This window comes from Phoca vitulina, unplaced genomic scaffold (genome assembly GCF_004348235.1).
Source record: "Phoca vitulina isolate PV1807 unplaced genomic scaffold, GSC_HSeal_1.0 scaffold9, whole genome shotgun sequence".
In the NCBI taxonomy this organism is placed as follows: domain Eukaryota; kingdom Metazoa; phylum Chordata; class Mammalia; order Carnivora; family Phocidae; genus Phoca; species Phoca vitulina.
Window position 1 is genome coordinate 30,032,230 of NW_022589712.1, and position 22,388 is coordinate 30,054,617.

At 37.6% G+C, this 22,388-nt stretch overlaps 1 protein-coding gene across 1 annotated transcript in view; it reads right to left on the bottom strand.

The window, feature by feature from the left end:
* TBPL1 (TATA-box binding protein like 1) overlaps window positions 1-21,836 on the bottom strand; it is a 33,643-nt gene extending 11,807 nt beyond the window's left edge. Inside the window, exon 1 of the mRNA XM_032407845.1 lies at window positions 21,557-21,836. The gene's annotated coding sequence lies outside the window, so the exon portion shown is untranslated. The remainder of the gene's footprint in view (window positions 1-21,556) is intronic.
* Between the last annotated feature and the right edge of the window lie 552 nt (window positions 21,837-22,388).

Genomic DNA, 22,388 nt, shown 5'->3' on the forward strand with positions numbered 1-22,388 from the left:
AGACATTTTTCCAAAAAAGACATACTGATGGTCAACAGGCACATGAAAAGATACTCAATGTCACTAGTTATCAGGGAAATGCCAATCAAAACCACAATGGGCTATCACTGCATATGTGTTAGAAAGGTTATTAACAGAAAGACAAAAAATAACAAATGTTGGTGAGGATGTGGAGAAAATGGAACCTTTGTGCACTGTTCGTTGGAATGTAAATTGGTGCAGCTGCTATGGAAAACAGTATGGAGGTTCCTCAAAAAATTAAAAATAGAAATAACATATGATCCAGCAATTCTGCTTTCGGATATTCATCTGAAGAAAAGGAAAACGTCAAATCGAAAAGATATATGCACCCCTATGTTCATCACAGTATTATTTACAACAGCCAAGATATGGAAACAACCTAGTGTCCATCAATGAGTGAATGGATAAAAAAGATGTGGAATATGTATATATACAACGGAATACTTCTCAGCCATAAAAAAGAATGAAATTTTGCCATTTGCTACAACATGGATGTACCTTGAAGGTATTATGCTATGTGAAATTAATCAAACAAAAATTTTACTTATATGTGGAATCTAAAAAACAAAACAAATAAGCAACAACAAAAGCAGAGACTAAAAAATACAGAGAAGAAACTGATTATTGTCAGAGGGGAAGGTGGGTGTGGGGATGGGTGACATACAAAGGGGTTAAGAGGTACAAAGTTCTAGTTATAAAATAAATAATTCACTGGGGTTAAAAGTACAGCACAGGGAATATCAGTCAATAATACTGCAGTAACTTTGTATGGTGACAGACAGTAACTACATTTATCGTCATAAGCACTTTTTAATGCATATAAATGGGGAATTACTAAGTTGTACACCTCAAACTAATATAATATTGTATATGTCAACTATACTTCAATTAAAGAAAAGGTTAAAAACAAGAAAGAAATACCTATTGGAAAATAAGAAGCTTGGAAACAAATGACTTAAGCATTTGATCCAAGAAATCAAGTAAATAATAACCATAAATATATAAGGAAGAAAATAATAAAAGTAGAAATAGTAAAACTAAAAAAAGCAAACATGGTAGAAATAAAAATTCATCTCAAATTTTAAGATTCCAATAGTTTTTTCATGAGTATTAACAAATAATTTTCTTCTATTTTTTTGTACAGTGTAGTAAAACAACATATATATAAAATTACTATAAGAAAAATAAAATTAATTCTATTTTGATTTCAATATAATTATCAATAACTTTCTCACCACCCATGGTTTAATGAGGTGTTTTGTCCTGTGTCTCAAGTAAATGCCTATGAGTTGTCCAATATTTTCTTGTAATAAAAAGCAAAGTTCAAAACTGCACCTGTCCTAACTTCAGGAAATGTCATATTTCTAGCTTTTTATTAAATGCATTATAATTGTGGTCAAAAGTACAAACTTCCAGTTATAAAATAAATAAATCCTGGGGATATAATGTACAGCCTGGTGACTAGAGTTAATACTACTGTTTCCTATATTTGAAAGCTGATAAGAGAGATTTTAAAAGTTCTCATCACAAGAAAAAGAATTTGTAACTATGTGTGGTGATGGATGTTAATGACATAGTGTGGTGATTATTTTGTAACTCATACATATATTGAATCATTAAGCTGTATACCTGAAACATAATGTTACATGTCAATTGTATATCCATTAAAAAATTTTAAATAGTCTTAGAAAAAAATGCATCATAGAAGTTGAAGCAGCTTCTTCCTCACTCAATGATTTTAGGGATAAGAACAAATTGTGTTTTAGGTTCTCTGACTTTCTAGCGGTATTCAAAAACATTACTTGAGCAACCATCACAAACTGCAACCTTAAAGCATTGCTTGGAAAACACCGCCACCTCCTGGCTCTTAAGACAAAGTGCATCAAAGACTACAGGTATACCTTGCAGATATTGTGGGTTTGGTTCCAGACCACCATAATAAAGTGAGTAACTCAATAAAGCAAATCAAATAAATTTTTTGGTTTCTCAGTGCATATAAAAGTTGTGTTTGCCCTATACTGTAGTCTATTAAGTGTACAATAGCATTATGTCTAAAAAAAATCAATGTATATACTTTATTTCTTTATTGCGAAAAAAAAAGCTAACCATCATTTGAGCTTTTAGCAAGTCAATCTTTTTCCTGGTGGAGGGTCTTGCCTTGATGTTGATGGCTGCTGACTGATCAGGTGGTGGCTGTGGAAGGTTGGAGGCTGTGGCAATTTCTCAGAGTAAGACAATAATAAAATTTGCCAGATGGATTAGATCTTCCTTTTACGAACAGTTTCTCTATAGCATGTGATACTGTTTGATAGCATTGGGCCACTGTTAGAACTTCTTTTAAAATTGAGGGTCAATCCTCTCAATCTACTAAACCTACTACTTTATCAACTAAGCGTATGTAAAATTCTAAATCCTTTGTTGTTGCTTCAACAATCTTCACAGCATCTTCACTGGGAGTAGACTGCATCTCAAGAAAACATTTTTGCTCATCTGTAAGAAGCAACTCCTCATCCACTCAAGTTTGATCATGAGATTGCAGCAATTCAGTCACATCTTCAGGCTGCACTTCTAATTCTCATTCTCTTGCTTTTTCTACCACATCTGCAGTCACTTCCTCCACTGAAGTCCTGAGCCCCTTAAAGTCATCCATGAGGGTTGAAATCCATGAGGGTTGAAATCAGCATCTTCCAAACTCCTGTTAATGTGGATACTTTGATCTCTTCCCACGAATCACAAATGTTCTTAATGGCATCTAGAATGGTGAATCCTTTCCAGAAGGTTTTCAATTTCCTTTGCCCAGATCTACCAGAGGAATCACTATCTGTGGCAGCTATAACCTTATGGAAATGTATTTCTTAAACAGTAAGACCTGAAAGTTGAAATGACTCCTTGATCCATGGACTGCAGAATGGCTGTTGTGTTAGCAGGCATGAAAATAGCATTAATTTCGTTGTACATGGCCATCAGAGCTCTTGGGTGACCATGTGCATTGTCAATGAGCAGTTAATATTTTGAAAGGAATCTTTCTGATTCCTCAACAGTGGGCTTAAAATATTCAGTAAACCACATTGTAAACAGATGTGCTGTCATCCAAGTTTTGTTGTTACATTTACAGAGCACAGGCAGAGTAGCTTTAGCCTAATTCTTAAGGGCTCTAGGATAACTGTTATGGTAAATGAGCACTGGCTTCAACTGAAAGTCACCAGCTGCATTAGCCCCTAACAAAAGAGCCTATTCTTTGAAGCCAGGCATGGACTTCTCTCTAGCTATGAAAGCCTTGGATGGCATTTTCTTCAATCTAAAGCTGTTTTGTCTATATTTAAAATCTGTTGTTTAATGCAGCCAGCTTCATGAATGATCCAAGCCGGATCTTCTGGAGAACTTGCTGCAGCTTCTACATCCGCACCTGCTGCTTCACCCTGCACTTTTCTGTTATGGAGACGGCTTCTTCCCTTAAACCTCATGAACCAACCTCTGTGAGCTTCAAACTTTCTTCTGCAGCTTCCTCACCTCTCCAGCCTTCACAGAATTGAAGAGAGTTAGGGCCTTGCTCTGAATTAGGCTTTGGCTGAAGGGAATCTGGTGGCTGGTTTGATCTTCTATCCAGACCACTCAAATTTTCTCCTTATCAGCAAGAAAGCACACATTCGTGTGTTTACTGGAATAGTACTCTTAATTTCCTTCAAGAACTTTTCCCTTGCATCCACAACTTGGCTACCTGGCACAAGAGACCTAACTTTTGGCCTATCCCAGCTTTTGACATGCCTTTCTCACTAAGCATAATCATATCTGGCTTTTGATTTAAAGTGAGAGCTGTGTAATTCTTCCCTTCACTTGAACACTTAAAGGTCACTGTAGGATTATGAACTGGCCTAATTTCAATATTGTTGTGTCTCAGGGTATAGGGGGGCCTGAGGAGAGAGACAGGGGAACAACCAGTTGGTGGAACAGTCAGACACACACAATATTTCTTGATAAAGCTTGCCATCTTACATGGGTACATTTTGTGGTGCCCCAAAACAATTATAGAGTAACATCCAAGATCACTGATCACCATAACAAATATAGTAATAATGAATAAGTCTAAAATACTGAGAGACTTTTCAAAGTGTTGGAAAGATGGTGCCAATAGATTTGCTTGGTGTGGGACTGTCACAAACCTTCCACTTGCCAAAAACTCAGAATCTGTAAAGTGCAATAAAACCAGTTATGTCTGTACTACATTTTATATTTTCCACGCCAGGAAAGATATTTAAACTGAAAGGCTACAATAAACACTGTCATCAAAACAAGGCAAACCCCTAAAATCCAGTAAAAAGCCAAAAGAACAAAACCAAATAAACCTGAGAATACAGAAAAGTAGAATCTAGCTACTTTAAGTGTATTCAAGTTGCATCTGAGGATACTGAGGGAGGGGTCTCCAACGCTTTAACCACAAAATTACCATCCATGATTTGAGAAATGGCAGAAGTAGGGGAAGACAGAATATAGAGCAATTTGCAAACAACACAAACCCTCATGGTCTCCTGGAAATTGTTCTTTTCTACAAGTGAGGCATGTCATCCAAGTAATCTCCTATTCTTTAAGAAGCTCTCAAAATAGCACATTAGGAAACAGACATTTTGTGCCCAGTTTCTAACAGATTACTTGACAGTCTCTCAACACATGCCTGTGACCAAACTAACGTTTTTGCCTTCTAAAAAGACGGTGTTCTTTCACATCTGTTTAATAGTACAGGAGATAGCTTACTTCTTAATTTTGTCTTCTGGAAACTGGTGGTATCACTGCACCTCCCAAGGTGCTTTTAAGGATTAAATACAGTTATCTATGTCCAGTACATTGCATACAGCAGGCGTTCATTATATGGTAGCTATTACTGTTTGATGGATTAACAGGTAGTTGAATTTTATTATCAAATAGTATTATTTAATGAACTGATGCAAAGCCTGAGAACAGTAACATTAACAGATGGAGAAAATGGATATCACAACATGTTAGGCAGGGGTCAGCAAACTATGGCCAATGGGCCAGTGGCTATTTTGTAAAAAAAGTTTTATTGAAACATGCCATGTTCAAGTATTTACCTAATGGCTATGTGACACAGCTAAGCAGTTATGACGAAGACCAAATGACCCACAAGACTAAAACAGTTACTGTCAGGTCCTTTAAAAAAAAGCTTCTCAATTCCTGGGCTAGCCCAATGAGGCAATATCAATAAAATAAAATGTAACACTGACAAATTTTAAAGCCCACATTTTTACTAAGATGAGCAAAACATCTGTTTGTCATGGTCCTTGACTGAATCCCGGCTTGAACAAACCAGCTGTAAGAAATATTTGAGGGCAATCAGTATGTATCTGAGTGATAGATGATATTGGGGAATTACTGTTCATTTTGTTACATGGAATGATAGAGTGGTAATGGAGACAAATATGCTTATTTTTTAGAGATGCATACTAAAATATTCAGGGAGGCATGTCATGTGTATAATTTACATTAAAATACAAGCATTTTTCATTGTCTGAACTGAGTAACAATTAGATTTGGATAAGGTTTCAGATGATTCCCTAGATGTTGGCATCTTGCCACAGGAATCAAACAAACTGGGACAATCTACTCTGAGATACAGAATAGATTTGAATAGTAGACATAATTGTATTTTAGGATCAAAAAATGTCATGTTACTATTTCATTTCTTAATTGTTAAAGAGTAACAATAATTTAAAGAATTGTTTAACTAGGGGATATATGTTAACATATATTAAATCATTTAATTGTTAACAATTTAACAATTAAACAATTGAACAATTTAACAATTGAACAATTGTTAAAATTGTTAACAATTGTTAAAACTAGGGGATATATGGGTACTTGTTATACTATTTTCCCTACAATTCTGTCTGAAAATTTCCATAATAATTTTAAAGGGTATTTAAGAAAAAGACTTTACTTCATACTAGGCCATACTAAGGCAACATGAAATTGTAATTACTTAAAAGACAAACAAACAAAAGCTAGGTTAGATAGGAGTGCCCAGAGCAAAGGACGTAATAGTCTTTTTTGTGACTGAAACCTCTAGAATGTCCTAATATTATCATTTAAAGAGGGCAATGACAACAGATATCCAGAGGAAAGTAGGATTATGAAATATAAAAATAATTGTGTGAGGAAAGTCTCAGGACATTTAGCACAGGAAAGAAAAGATAGCAGTTGTTCTCAAATATCTGAATAAAAAGGAAAATGATAGAACCAGTTAAAGTTACATGGAAGCAAATCTCACAAAGCCACACCAATAAACAAGTACCTACAAAGCAGTAGGCTCCACAGAAGAGAAGTCTCAAAAAAAGAGGCAGCGGGGCTAGAGAATTAACCAACAGTTAGGGATGTTACAGAATGAGTCTTCCATTCAGTGGAAGAGGAGACTAGATGGTTTCTAAGATCCCATCTAATTCTAAAATCCCAGATTCTAACATCTTAGATGCAGACATGCTATAGACAAACTTAGGAATTATATACTAAATTTTGATTTTAATTCAAGAGCTATTATGTTAATTTAGTTAAATTAGTTAATTTAGTTAAATTAACATCCCAATTCTCAACATCCCATTTTCCCTTCCACATGCATTTGTGTTCAAAGGGGCAGTAAAGGAAGACAGTTGTTAGCAGCACTAAGGGGCAAAAGTATAGGCACACGACCAAAACTGCAACCCTTTCGCTTGTGTGGCAGCAAGGAGGACATTTTCGTGCATGGCACAAGAGCTTAGACTTTAGGGGCCCATCCTTAGGGTTGGCATTTTTGTGTTTCAGCTACAGGAAACAAACTTTACTAACAGTAGGCCTGGCCTCAAAAACTCTTGTACTTTCCAAAGGAAAGGATTATATATTATGCCACCCATATTATATAAAACATTTAACAAATACTTAAGTATAAAGTAAAAGTATTTGATATACAAAACCATTATCACATTAAGTTAAAAAGAAAGTTAAAGCATCTTCATTACTTTTGCCTCCACCTACTACCTATGACTCATCTAAATACCAAGTCTGAAGAGTAGTAAGCAGGGAGCATTCATGTAAATAACTTGCATCAACATGAACCGTTACAATTTTTTAAATCCATATAAACTAAAAAAAAATACTGTTTTTTTTAATGAAAATTAATTAACAACAACAACAACAATAACTGGGGGTTTGTCAGCAACTATCTATTTAAAAAAACAGTAAGGAAAAAATTTTATGCCTCAGTCAATAAAAATATTTGTAATGGTGCCTAAAAGGTAGTGGAGCAAAATTTAAATGATGCTGATTTTCTGAATGAGTGCTTAGTAAAAGATAAGTCAATGGTTTACACTCTTGTGAAAAAGTTCCAGTTAAGAAAATATTTTGCGATTTAAAAATTCATAATCTGGGGCGCCTGGGTGGTACAGTCGATAAATGGTCCAACTCTTGGTTTCAGCTCAGGTCGTGATCTCAGGATTCTGAGATCAAGCCCCGAGTTGGGCTCCACACTCAGTTCAGAGTCTGCTTGAGATTCTCTCTCCCTCTCCCTCTGTCCCTCCCACTCAGGTTTGCTTTCAGTCTCTAAAATATATAAATATATCTTTAAAAAAGTACATAATCCAATATCCGTCTCATATTAATGTTTAAACAGTAGCCTACTTAAGAATTTCACTATTTCATTATGTACTAAAACCTACCTATAAAGTAAGAAAACCTGGATCCTTATAGAACCTATGTGACAGTGGGCTAGCTCTGAACTGTTCCTACACTTATTTGTAAATAGTGCACACCATTTACTCATCACGATTGTTTTGAGGAACTAATGAGCACCTCACAAATCATAATATGCTCAATTAAAGTAATGTCATATTAGTCAATGCTAACATTAACTAATGTATTATTGTGGATAAGAATAGAAATAGTACAATTTACTGAATACAACTTGAAATTTGGGGAATCAAACTCAAAAAGATGAGAAATCAGGTGTACCAATTCCTTATTAAGAGCAAAATTTATTTTGGATACGTTTCTTTTTTTTTTTTAATATTTATTTATTTGAGAGAGAAAGAGGGTGCACACGAGCATGTGGAGGGGTAGGGGGAGAGAATCCAAGCAGACTCCCCACTGAGCATGGAGCCCTATGCAGGGCTCGATCTCAGGATCCATGAGATCATGACCTGAGCCGTAATCAAGAGTCGGACGCTTAACTGACTGAGCCACCCAGGCACCCACTGGACAGATTTCTTAGTATTTCAAATAAATGGTTTTAATATATGATTTTTAAGGAAGATATAATCTTCTGATTACATAAAAAATACTCAAAAACAAGTCATTCATAGTTCTACCACAGTGATAATTACTAAGTTTTTTTTTCACTATGCTCATATAGGCACATGTTTCTAGGCTGCTGAATCCTTCTATTTATCTGCATATTAAACAAGATTGAGATCACATGTATATGCAGTCATGTCTACTCAACAAAATATTTTGTCAAGTCTTTGGCAATCTGAGATATGAGAGAAAGCAAAATTGAATTAACTGGTGAGGGTGAACCTCTTAAATACTAATGAGGGTGAGCTTGTAAAATATTACTCCTCATATTTACTCTGTTAACTGTCTCAGATCCTTTGTTCATTTTCCTTCTGAGATTCCTTACTAATCTATGCAAGCTCTTATATGTTGAAGAATATTAACCCTTTTGCCTGCTTATACTATTCCTTCTGCTAAAGTTCTTCACCTGGCTCACTCCTATTTGTTCTATAGCTCAGCATCACTTTCATTCAACCAATTCCCTAACAATGAATTGGATATCTAAGCAGTTGGCCTCCTGCTAGGGGACAGGGCTCCAGCATGAACAAGACCTGGTAGAGGGAATAGCAGGTGTTCTCAGCTCTGAAGTGAGTTGAGAGTTATGAACTATTCATACATGAAGAAGGGCTGGCATGGCTAGAGTAGAAAGAGTGGCACAAGACTGGGCTGCAAATGCAGGGAGGGGTCAAATCATGCCTTCTAGGCTATATTAAGGATTTTCGCATTCACATTTTCACAATGGGGAACTAAAAGAGAAGCAAGAAATGACATGAAGTATTTGCTTTTTAAAAATATATCACTGGCACTTCTGTAATGGGAGAATGGACTGGATGATAAGAATGGTCAGGAAACTCAGTCAGGGTCTAGTGGAGCAGTCCTGGTGAGAGAGGACAGCAGTGGAGACCAGGGTGGATGAAGATGGAAAGAAGCAGACAGAAGAGTGACATTTTTGGGAGATGAGGGAACAGAGTTTTGTGGCTGATATGGGGAAGAGGAAATGGGAGATGGAAGATGACTCCAGGTTTGTGGCCTAAGATACTATTTACTGAGACAGAAACACTGGAGGGAGAGCATGTTGCAGAGGAGATGGGAAAAGAAGGAGGGGTAAGGATTCTGTTGGAGAAATGTTGAATTGAACGACCTGTGAGACATCCAAAGGAAGGTCCAGAGCAGACAATCAGATAAGAGTCCATCACTCAGGACAGGTCAGTCTAGATTAGAGGTGAAAACCTGAAAACCCTAGTATAGAAGGTAATTAAAACCATGATGGGTAGGGGTGCCTGGGTGGCTCAGTTGGTTAAGCATCTGCCTTAGGCTCAGGTCATGATCCGAGGGTCCTGGGATCGAGCCCCACATCGGGCTCCCTGCTCAGCGGGAAGCCTGCTTTTCCCTCTCCCATTCCCCCTGCTTGTGTTCCCTCTTTTGCTGTGTCTCTCTCTGTCAAATAAATAAATAAAATCTTAAAAAAATTAAAAAACCATGATGGGTAAAATAAGAAATCAAAGGAACTAAGACATCTGATCCCTAACACTGAGCCAGGGTATCCCTACTCCTGAGTCCCATTACCATATTGCTACGCAAACCACTATCACAGCATTTTCCCACACTATAGTTAAATTTCCTATTTATTTATATTTCCCTGGTAGACAATAGACTCCTCAGACACATGATCAAATCTTACTTATTTTTGTACCCAAGCCTTAGCATAGTTCCCGAGACACCAAACACATTCAATAAAATGTCTGCAAGAGCTTAACTGTTAGCTTGAGATCAAAAAGCAGTATACACACACACACACACACACACACACACACACACAAGTATAAGAGCTTAGACTCTGCAGTAGATCATTTAGGTTAAATCCAGACTCTACCATTTACCAGTAGTGTGGTGTTGGGTAAGTTATTTAATGCCTCTGTGCCTCAATGTCCTGATCTATAAAAAAGGCAGGTAACAGTACCTATCACAGAGTGTTGCAAAAGTTGACATTTCATGCAAAACACTTAGTACAGTACTTGTACACGGTAAGCATTCATATTTAGCTATCCTCATTGCTACAATTATAATCTCCTTGCTTCCTCTTCCATGAATAGAGAAATGTTCAAAAATGGAAAGGATTTCCAATTATTTGTTGTGGTCCTTAAGCTCTGGAACACAAAAACAGATCATGTTCCTTCAAGTCTAAAAGCAAGGGGGTAAAAATAAGGAATATAATTTTGATGTATCTAGTAAGTAAAATTAGTATTTAAAAAAATAAATTTAGCAGTGATTTTTTTTTTTTTAAATCCCCATAATAATGGAATCATTTCAAACCAAGTGTTGATTGTGGGGGGTTTGGGGCAGGGGGAGCAGGATTAGGGGAGAAAGGGAATAGGAAGAGAGAGGGGAAAAGAATCCGAACAAGTCTCTTACATATTACAAAATGTGTATTTTGCTAACTTTTATTTAGCTGGGTACTGGCAAACACAGGTAGACAGAAGAGTGACATTTAGAAATTAAATTGTAACACAACTGTTTATCATGTTCATTTCTAAGTGAAATTTATTACGTTCATTTCATTTCACTTGTAAGGCATCAATTTTCTCCAGCAGGTCTTATAAGTCTATATTTTCCCATATTATGGGCTATCATTTCAAAAACTAGTAAGTTTATCACTTTATAGAGAATCTTGATATTTGTCCTAACTTACCCACAAGTAGCTACAATTTCTGAGACTAATCAAGCCATTACCTGATAATAAGATAATAAAAGCGCATACTTTTAAAAAGATTATTATTTTCTTTGTGTAAGTGTACATGTGAACTCACTAGGTGGCTAACAAACCAAACAAGCCCTCTTTCAGCTTCTGTCTGGTTGGTGTCAGGCTTGGCAGGCATAAAGCTCAAACTTCTCTGTATTCTGATTTTTATTCAGGAGTGGAATACAGGGTTCAAACTCAAATGCTGACAGCTCATCAAGAATTTAATCAAGAGAAAGCACGGCAAGGTGAAAACACAACATGTGAAATTTTCTATTTTGACAGTTTCCTTTCAACTGCTTTTACAGGTTTACCCTTCATATAAACTGTGTGCTCTAGTGTAGACAACCTGTTTAAGGTCTATGTTGTGCATGACTGCCATTTTAAGAAAAGGAAGGTAGAATTATGAAGTAAGTTAGCTGTGGGAAAATAGTATACAGACTTCAAACTTTTCTAGGTAAAAAATAGTTTTTACTACTTAGTAAAAAAGTAACACACTTTAAAAAAAGCAAACAGGATTAGAGAATTAATCTTTCCACATGTAAGCACCATTAAGAATTCCTTATTTTTCTCAGAGCTGTCAGGTTTTTAATAATTGGGGGCCGTGTCACTGAAAAACAGTCAGTATGGAGAACGGAGCTAAAGAGTAGAAGAAAGCCGTAACATTTTTTAAACTGGAAATTAAGGTCTGTGAGAGAAGTCTAAAAATATTTTAAAATAGCACAAGAGTAAGCTGCATAATTAGATAACATACAAGTAAAAGAAAGGATTCTTACACAGAACATAAGAGTGATAACGAAGTTTTCTGACTGGAACACTAGTTCTTAACTATTAAGAAAAAGATAAAATAAACACCATGAAAAGCCTCAACCCCCAGAGATATTGATTAACTAACCTTTGTAGAGCCCTAATTTTTTAAAACGTTTCTAAGTTGTTCCTAATGGGCAGCCAGTTGAGAGCCACTGGGCTGAAACGCCACAATAGGTCATCAAAATAATGGAATTTCCCTTTCAGCAGGTCCTTAAAATGGGCTCTATTCTCATATCAGGCCTGTTTATCATTAGAGAACATCAAGACTTCTGCACTCTGTTTACCATGCATTGTTTCCTCAACTTGATTCACGCATGAAACCTTCACAATCTACCTTGTCCTCAGCATGGTATGAGATGTTTACGAAGTTCACTGCTGAATCTGATGTCACAGCTGGAACTCCCTCCTACTTGACCTCTCCAGAAAATAAAACACCGGGCACTCTTGATTCTCAAAATTCTCCCTTACCACCCCCTATTTTCTGGCTTCTGAGACACCTTTCCTATGTTCTCCTGTCATCTCAAATACTTCTTTCTGCTCCTTAAATTGGAAGTACTTAACTGAAATCCATGACAGTCCCTGAAAAGCTCAACAATAGGTTCCAGAGGTGAGGAACTCCTTGAAATTGTATACACACAAATTTGGATGCATACCTGAGGCTTTTTTTTTTTTTTTCATATTCTCAATGAGTTTAAGATCCCCGAAGGTTATAAACCACTGCCATAAATCCTTTTTTTCTTTAAGCTTTCCAGGCTTCAATTGCTATCTATGAGTTTATGGCTCCTACATCAATCCTAACCTATCAGAGATCTGAATCCATATTCCTAACTGGCTGTTTGGCATATTCATTAAATTAAACCAACATATCCAAAATTAATCAGTCCCCTCAGAAATACTTGTGGTCTCCTTAATTCTTAATTTCAGTCAATGGAGCCACCCTCCAACACTCACACACCTAAATCGGATTTCAGAATAATCCTTCAGCTCTTCTTTTTCTCTTTACCCAGTTAAATTTTCATCTAGCTTCTTTTCTGCCTCCAAAGCATCGGCATTTTATTTTAGGCTTTCTCATGTCTTTATGGCGACTGCCTTCTAACGGAACTCTGCCTGCAGTCCCCACAGTCTAGTCCATCTACCAAATAAGCTACCAGAATTATCTTCCTAATTGTGCCACACCCCTGCTTAAAGAAAAGTCTCTTGGCTCTCTTGCATGGACAAAATAGAATCTAGCTTGCTTGGCTTGGAACGCAGTGAGCTCTAAGTCTCCAATTTACCTTTTGTAACCTAATCTTCCACTTCCAACACACCTTAACAATCTCAACTTTTTACCATTTCTCCTGCAATAGCAGACCTTTTCCTAATTTTGTATTTGCCCAGGATGCCCTTTCCTCCCTGCTTCAACAGACTCGTTCGTACTTGTAATTGGATTCACTGAATATGCAACTGATGTGAACCAAGCACCGTGGCTAGACACCGGGCATACAGCTCAGAACAAAATGGTCAGGTAAGGCACGCTCACGGCAGCTGTAGAATCTGACAACAAACAGACATGCAATTAAAACAATGAGAGAATGTGATCTAGGTTATGAAGGAAATAAGATGACACGAGAGAAACTCTAGGGGGAATGGTGCAGGCAGGCTTCTTAACTTCCTCAGAGAAGACAAATTATTAAAATGAGATCTTTTGTGGGATAAGGAACCAGTCATGAAACACTGAGAGAGGGACTCCGAGCAGAGGGTGCTGCAAAGGTACTGTCCGTACCATAACTGTGTGCTAGACTGTGGGCACCGCACTCCTTGAAGAGAACTGTTTAGTACAAATGTGTGTCCTTAGAATTTGGTTTAGCTGGCACTTGGTCATTGACTCAATAAAGAGTTGCTAAATTTAATGAATAAGGACAATTAAAAGAGAGAATTATGGGGCTGGGGAATAAGTAGGAAGGGTAGACATTTTTCACGATTACAAATAAGAATCTTAGTAGCCCCAGACCACTCAAGTTCTCTAGCAGCATCCTATTATTTCCTTTTTTAACTGGCTGGTATGTTCTGCTTAGTGTTCCTACACCTAACAAGTTGTTATTGGTCATTAGTTTAGACCCCCAAATCCTGAAAGGTAATTGTGTTTCAGGAGCTCTTACAAATACAGAAACATGTTTCTGACGTAAGGAAAGAATTGTTTTAATTAAAACACACATACAGATCCTCAGCACTTTTGATGTACATATTCCCTCCCCTTTCTCCTAAGAGTTACATTCTCCATTTTAACCCCAAGGGTCTTTACACATCCATATCCTAAATTCATTCCATGATAGCTGGTTAGAGACTAGCTAACAGGTCAGTTACTTTCAGCACACATCAATCATCCAACTGAATGGGTATGATGATAAAGCCATCGTTCCTTTCTTTAGGAAATGAGAGTGAGGATATAACAAAAGACAAATTAAGAATGTAACTTCAGACATTTGAAACTCTTCCAATTTAACAGGCCCCAAGCAAAAAGCCTAGGAAGAGTAAATTAAAAGGCACATGTTCTTAATGGACACACAAATTGAACAATTATCCAAGCAGTACTGTAATATGCACTAAAGCAGAATTTTCAAGACCACTGATCAGCTAAAGGTTTTCTCTGCTATACTAACATAAAGCTTTACATTAGCAATATGCTGAGAAGATGATGATAAAAGTGTTATTCCCATGGCTTTTTATCAGTTACAAACTGTTGAGCTGTGTCACATACTTTAGGTCCCCCATCACTACCAAAAAAGGAGTAGAGAACTGCGTTAAGAAATCTAGTGTACCTTTGAGATTAGCATACCAAGTTCATGCTGAGGAAGGTCTAATGAACTGGTGACTTTGCCTTCAGCTTGGTTGTGCCTGCCACATCTACCCTCACCTGCCACCAGCGGAGCTCCTGGGATATGGTCAATCCACCATGAGCAGTTAAAGGATGCTCGTTACAGCGTCACTAGGTTACACATGCATACAATAACTGGAGATAGTCAAGAAGCTCACTTTAGCCATAAGCTGGTAAGAAAAAAAAAAAAAAAGGCTTTGTTGCTAAACAAAAGTATGTGGAAAATTAAAAAGAATGGGGTAGTTCTTGTTCCACAAAAGCTTCAGGTTTCATGAATCTTAGCTGAGGTTCAAACAATGATGGGTTCTGTAAATGTTGACCATAGTCAAAAACCAAATTCCCATCTTCATATTTATACTTTTGGATTACACATTAGCTTTGTCTTTATATCTCAAGGACAGCAACACCTGTCCCTAAGAAAGTGTGGTGGAAAGAACATAAGGAAACATTAACAATGTGTTAGTCAAACCTTTATTTCAAAACAGGCTTTTATTCTGGGCAATATGGACACCATGGAGACCTGTTTTTGTAAAAATTTCCCACTTCAGTCCTTAGAATATCTAAAATTAAAGGATATATGTAAATGTGTATGTATATATCAATATATCTATATCTATATAGATATCAGTGAATTAGCCATGACCATTTCTTTGCTTATCTCAGTATTTTTCAGATTCAGAATCCATGATGGCTATGGAAATAAAGTTAACAATACTTTATCAATAGTAAATCAATCTGGCCAACGTAGTGATTACTCAACTAAATCAGCAATATCAACTAGACTTCATTCTCTTTAAACAGGAAAACAAAAGCCACATCTCCAAATACAAGCATACTGGCCAATTTTCTTAGTGGGGAAAGGTATAAAAACCAATTAAAACCAACAAAAACAGCACAACATGGAAGAAAGAGTTGTAAAACTCTACTCCTGTACAATTAAAGCAAAACATATTTTTAATAGTATGTTTTATATAAACTTCTGTAATACACATTTTATAAAAATATTATTTCAGCTAAAAACCAAGAGCTGGATATTAGCCAAAAAGGGAAAGAACAGTTTGCAATTCATTGTATAAATGAAAAGGCAGAAACATTTATTTTCTGTCAGCAGTTTCAAGTGTCCATATAACTAAACTAAAACATTTGGACTTAACTTTAAAAAGCGAACCATTTCAATAACAGCCTAAACAAAGCCACAATTATCAAGTTATTCCCCTGATTAGGTAAGCCTCAGTATATGGTGTCAGCCTTACCATAAACAAATAATTTTCCAATCGTATGCAGTCACTCTTGAGCCACCTGAATTACTGGAGCAGAGCAGCAGTTTCAGCTACTTCTAAAATTACAAGAAAGCTACTATGTACAACATTTATAGTGACACAGAAAACTCAAGTTAAATGGCTTGACAAAGACACCAACAAGTTTCGAGTTTACCACCATTTCAGGTTATACAAGCAAAAATAGTGTCCTCTAAAGAAAGACGAATTCTGCTAAATGAAACCATTGGGGTCTATTCCTTTTATTCAGAAGCACCATACAGCAAAACAAGTGGTCAAGTCCACAGGGTAATAGCATTTCAATAGCTGCAACGTGGTGCCAGACCAGGCTTTGTTGGCCTTCCTTTTCCAAGAAACAGAGATGTCTCTTTTTACTTAGTCCATCTGCCGTAAGTGATAACCAGATGCCTGTGTGATAATTCAAAATTAAAACAAAGTACTTCCCTCCCCCCAAAACCTAACAGCAGAGATGAATCCAACAGTCAGTGATCGCAAATCAAGAATTCCAGTGCTTTAATAGAAAGTCCCCAGAAGGAAGAAACAAAGCATACAGCCAGTTCACCTTTAATGTGCTGCCTAGTAAGGCTGCTAGGAGCATCAGCTACTAGTTTTTCAGCTCACTATGCTGAGCATTGTTCTGGCGCTTTACACTTAGCTCTCACAGCAACCCCCACAGGCTAGTACTAATATTAACCCCCTACTGTGGTTGAGGAAACTGGGGAATCCAGGCAGTGAAATAACTTGCTCAAGGCCACATCACCAAGAAGCAGAAAACCACTGTGCTGAACACAGACAACCTGTATCCAGAGTCCATGCCCTTAAGTGTTGTATCAACCCTAATCCCAAGAAAGCATAACTGATTTTGATCAAAAATGTTCTGCCTCACAATGAAAATACCTGTAATTTATCAGCAAAAGGAGGTTAGCACCTGATTCTTTGGAATTATTTAAACAATAAAAAATTTTCGACTTAAAATACTAAGAGTCATCCACACATGTCCTGAGAAAACTCAACATCCACTCTGATTTGCAATACTCTTGACTGATGAATGAATCCTGTGTGGTCAAAGTCGCCAGCCAAACTTTTGTGCTGCATTTTTTTGGTGAAATTTTAAACAGTTTCATTATTGATTCTTGCATGAAGGCCGATCTGAACTGTCCCAAAATTTACATTACTGTATTTTTTAACATTTAATGGGATCCCTAGCAGCATGTCTCCCATACAAAACAAGCCACTTAAACCAAACCTTGAATTTTATCACCAGTCACAAGATAAAACCAGATGAATGTAATTTCGGATACAACCTGTTTCTTTTTCATTAATGACATACTTCTGGAATCTTGGTTTTTCCACAACTACACACACACACACACACACACACACACACTCCATCTCCCTACTTAATAAAAGGCTGTATCACAATACAAAAGTCAAATTTGCATACGTGGCCTGGAAAGACCTCAAACACACACATACTTTCTCCTTTTTGAAACTGCTCAAGGTGGTATTCTTGGGACAAGAGAAAAGATTGCATCTACTCAAGGCAGTAAATCATTATTTTTATCGTTTGAATTGGTTTAAAAAAAAAAAAAAGGCCCTAATCATGTACGAGAAATTTTTGCTGCTTATAACTTGTAGCCAGCATAAAAAAGTTGAAATTGTAGGCAACAAGAATTAGATTACTAATTAGATTAGATATCTGAAAGATTCCCCTCATCTATCAGACAACTCCCTGAAGTGGAAGAATAAATATGTATATATCCTTTTATTAAAATGTTAATCTTCAAATATGAACACACATGCATGACATTAATATACAATAGGATAGCAACTCATGGTCCCGATCCTCGAGAAACTTCTAATTTAGCAGGCATGATGAAATCTGTACACCAACAGCACCAAAGTAACAAAGGATTTAAAATTCACATTTGTGATGTAATGTATGGTGACTAACATAACGTAATAAAATAAAATTAAAAAAAGATAAAATCCACATTTGTGTGTCGTGTTTTGGTATTCATGTACAGCATTTCTCTGCTATCTACAAGTGCACAAAAAGCACCTGAAAAGAAACACCTTTCATCCAGCTGTACATACCTGACGTGGCATCAGGCATATAAAAGGTGCAACAAATATAAATACAAATTTCAGGAAATCCTTGTTTTTTAATTTAAATGTCACAACACAGCTATATTTTCAAAGCACTACAGGTTTTCGGTTAGAGACACTGTGAAAATACTCTACTATAAATTCTTCTAAAGTCAATTTAAATTTTATTTTTCAAAGCAATAGTAATTTCATCACATGGTCGATGATGCAACAGAAGGAAATCAATCACCAGATTATTACAGACATCCTTCACCTAAAAACAACACTGACACCCACTCAACTAGATTATACAATATTTATTTTAAATGATGTGCCACATCCATAAGAAATAACACTCTAAAAATATTCAGTTGCATATTGCACATGTATTTGTTCTACTTTAGAGCAAATTCTGCACATTCTATATATGTATATAGTAGGTCCCCTTCATCTGTGGGGGATATGTTCCAAGACCCCAGTGGATGCCGAAACTATGTAATACCAAACCCTATACATAGTACGTTTTCCCCTATACATACATAATTATGACAAAGTTTAATTTATAAATTAGGCACAGTAAGAGATTAACAACAATAATAAAACAGAACAATTATAACAATATACTGCAATAAAAGTTACGTGAATGTGGTCTTTCTCAAAATATCTTCATGTACTGTACTCACCCTTCTTTTTGTGATAATGTGAGATGATAAAATGTCTGTGTGTTGAGATGAAGTGAGATGAACGATGTAGGCACTGTGACCTAGTGTTAAGCTACTATTAACATTCTGAGGATCATTTGCTTCCAGACCATGGTTCACCAGGGGTAACTGAAACCATGGGAAGCAAAACCACAGATAAACAGGGAACTACCATACATCCACAAAAATTTCGAGACAAAAATTTTCCACATAAAGAAAAATATGTGGAAATCACTTCAGTTGTTCCCTCAAATTTGGCAAAATCTAATTTCAGTCAAATATTCAGATGCAAAAATAATCAGAAAAGACTAATGTTAAGAAAAGTGTTTTAGAATAAGAATTATGAAAATCTTAGGTTCAATTAAAAGCATGCAGTAAAATCTACAATACTCTCTTACCTTTAAAAAAGTGACTATGTCTACAGTTATAATACTGCCACGTGAACTTCTAAAACACCTTTAATTCTGAAAAGTTACAATATTTCATACACGCCTTATTTCAATACAGTCTTTTGAGTCTCGGCATGAGGCTCCTAACCTGTTGTATTGCACAAATAGAATGAATACAGACATGTGACATGACCACTCCAATTCTCCAAATAAAGGGGAGGGATACAGAAGGAAAATACAACAAAGTAACATTAATGAAAAAGATGTATAGGCCAACCCCATATGTTGAAAACTCCATAAGAAACAAATAATACATATAGCACAAAAAATCATTTTGACATGATTAAATAAGGAGAGGAACTAAAACACCACCCAACACCGGGAACGTTGCCGTAGAGAGCAGGGAACGCAGAAATTGGGACTGTTACTAAAGGTGGAAGCTAGGGCCTGACCCCCACTCTAACACAGAAGGGACAGAGGTAAACACAAACAGGTCTAGGTGAAGTATGATGGCAACCCTGAGATTGAGGAAATTCACTAAGTCTCATAGGCACTATGAAAATCTTGGGACTCAACATCCAACAGCCTCAAGTGTGGTCATCCCCCAGGATATCCTTCACAGAAGAACAGCTTTATGAAAAGATTAAACAACAGTCCTTGATTCATTCACCTAAAGGTGACAATACTGTGTTTTTCCTCTGAGGAGTCCTAAAATGCAATTTTAAGTTTCCCAATGTATATACTTCCCATTAAAGGAAACTGCCCACCTCTTTGCACATCCGTGAACTTCCTTTAACAAGAGACACTGAACCTCAATTCATCTCAATTCCATGAAAATGCCTGAGTTAAAAACTCTATTCTGGCACCAGTCAACCAATCAAGAGCACTTAGTAGCAGATCATTACAGTTTCTGATTTTGATGGCAGAGAGTATGAAAAGAGGGGGCTGGGGATAAGGATGACACATTTTGTTTTAAGACAAGCCAGGCTTAACAAAAAAAAAAAAAAAAAAAAAAAGCGGGAGACAAACAGAGGCTGTGGTTGACATAATTGCCTCTCTGACTTATCAGTTTTATTTTCATCTTTAATCCTCGATTTTATATAAAGAGCTTTATTCTCACTGGACACAAAAATGATATTCTCTAGTAGGTATATGTAGCCTTTTCAGTATGCCACAGGGAAACCTCATTTACTGACCTGGAATGATTTGGGAAAGTATAAAACCATTAAATAGTGATGTAAAGCATAAAAAGGTAATATAAGCTGATAAATATGTAACTGGACATTATCAGATTGTGAATAATTCTTCAGAACAGATATCAATAAAAGTCCCTTCTCCATTCGAATGAACTGCCATTTTCTGAAACTTTAACAGACAGCAGATTATGCTCCAATAGCTAAGTCTTTTCCTTACATTTATCTTTTTCAATTTTCTCAGGGATTCTCTAATTGGTTCTTCACACAAAAATCAAACCAAGTCTGTTTCCTTTTTCTTTTTTTTTCCTTGAACCAATTTTACGGCACTGTTCTTAACCCTAAATACACAAGCCCACGCTGGTTAACTGCCAGTGTCGCTTTGGAACTGCAGGTGACAGATGCAGCCAGAGAGCTCACAGATGTGGACTGGCTGCAGTGTGAGTCTTATTGCAATGAGCACACTGACAGAGCCCGCAGATGCACATCTCTGCAGAAGGAGTCTTAAAAACCGTCATTCCCAATTAAATTTACTTTTAGGGCTCTTACTGGCTATCATTAAGCGCTTATCCCAATTCTTATCCTTGCTTACCCCAACCCACAATTCATTTTATCTTCCTTAGTTCCAGACTCTTCATCAAACCTAACTTGGTTAATAGCAATAATAATAATAAAGCGGGGCTGTTGGCATTGCCAGCACCAGGAACCGCGAAGGTGCTATTTGGGAGCCTTCCCGCCGCGGCAGAGGCCGCTGGAAGTTTTCTGGTTAGCAATGGACCCCTAGCATCTTTGCAGGATCCTTCTTTCTCTGGGTGAGAGCTTCACAGAGACGGATGGAGAATCACCCTTCTCCTGTCTTTCCTAGGGATGGCTAACACGAAAAATAAAATACCTCTTTTCTTATGCTACACCCTGCTCGATAACGCTCGCAGGCAGGGACGCCCCGCCCCCACGCCGTTATCCCTGATGAGCTCCCCAAATATCACCCTGTCCTCCTAAGAAGTGGACCCTCCCTCGGCCCCCGGACCAATTGCCCCCACCTTAGTTCCTCTCCTCGGGTCGTCCGCCCCCACACCTCCCACCCACAGCACGGCCCGGCTCTCACACACCACCCCCGGCACTCAGGCCGCCCAGTCGCCCGCGCTCCCCACCGCCCAGGGTCGCCTACGGGGTTACCGTGGGAAGAGGGGGCGGCGGCAGAGAACGCGGCGGCAGCGCTGCTGCCGGTTACGTCGGACGCGAAGGATAAGCTGGAGGACAAGGATGATGATGAGGCGGGCGCGCTCCCCAGTCTCCATGGAACTCCCGCCCCGGCCCGTTGCTAGGAGCCCCCGAGGCTCGGGCTCCGTCTTTCGTGCTTTGTTGTTCCGGGTACTGGGCGGCCGCTTCTTCCCCGCGACAATAAATAGACCAGGCGCGGGGGGAGCATAGAGACAGAGCGCGGAGGCTAGAGCGCCGCCGGACAGGGTGCCCCTGGGTTCCTCACTAGCCAGTCATTTCCGGCTCTCACTGCTCCCGTCACTTTCCCCCCGCCCCTTTCCCCACTTTCCCTTCCTCCTTCCTCGTCCCGTGAGGCAGGCCCCTCCCGCTCCTGGGCTTGGCGACGTCCGGGTATTGGGGGCAGGGACAGCAATTGGGCTGGACGTATTTTGCTTGAGGACCGTCTAAAAAGATTTAGAAAAAAACTGCGTGACCTTTATACATTTTTAGCTGATATCTAAACTTAAGTACGTAATTCCTGGCATACAGTATAATATAAAAGGACTTTAAATTTTTTTGTCAAAACCATAGAACCTTCTCGTTAGCTCATTCAACTTAAAGGTCCACTGTTTAATTAGCAAAACTAGTTCTCAACAACTAAATTTATTTTCTAAGACATTTTCTGTCTGAAAAAGTCCTCTTTCGCTTTTTCAGATAAACACGTTAATTTACGACGCGATAAAGCTTTCATTAAGGAATTCTAATTCTAGTCCTAAAATACAGCGACAGGGGATGATAGCGGATGGAT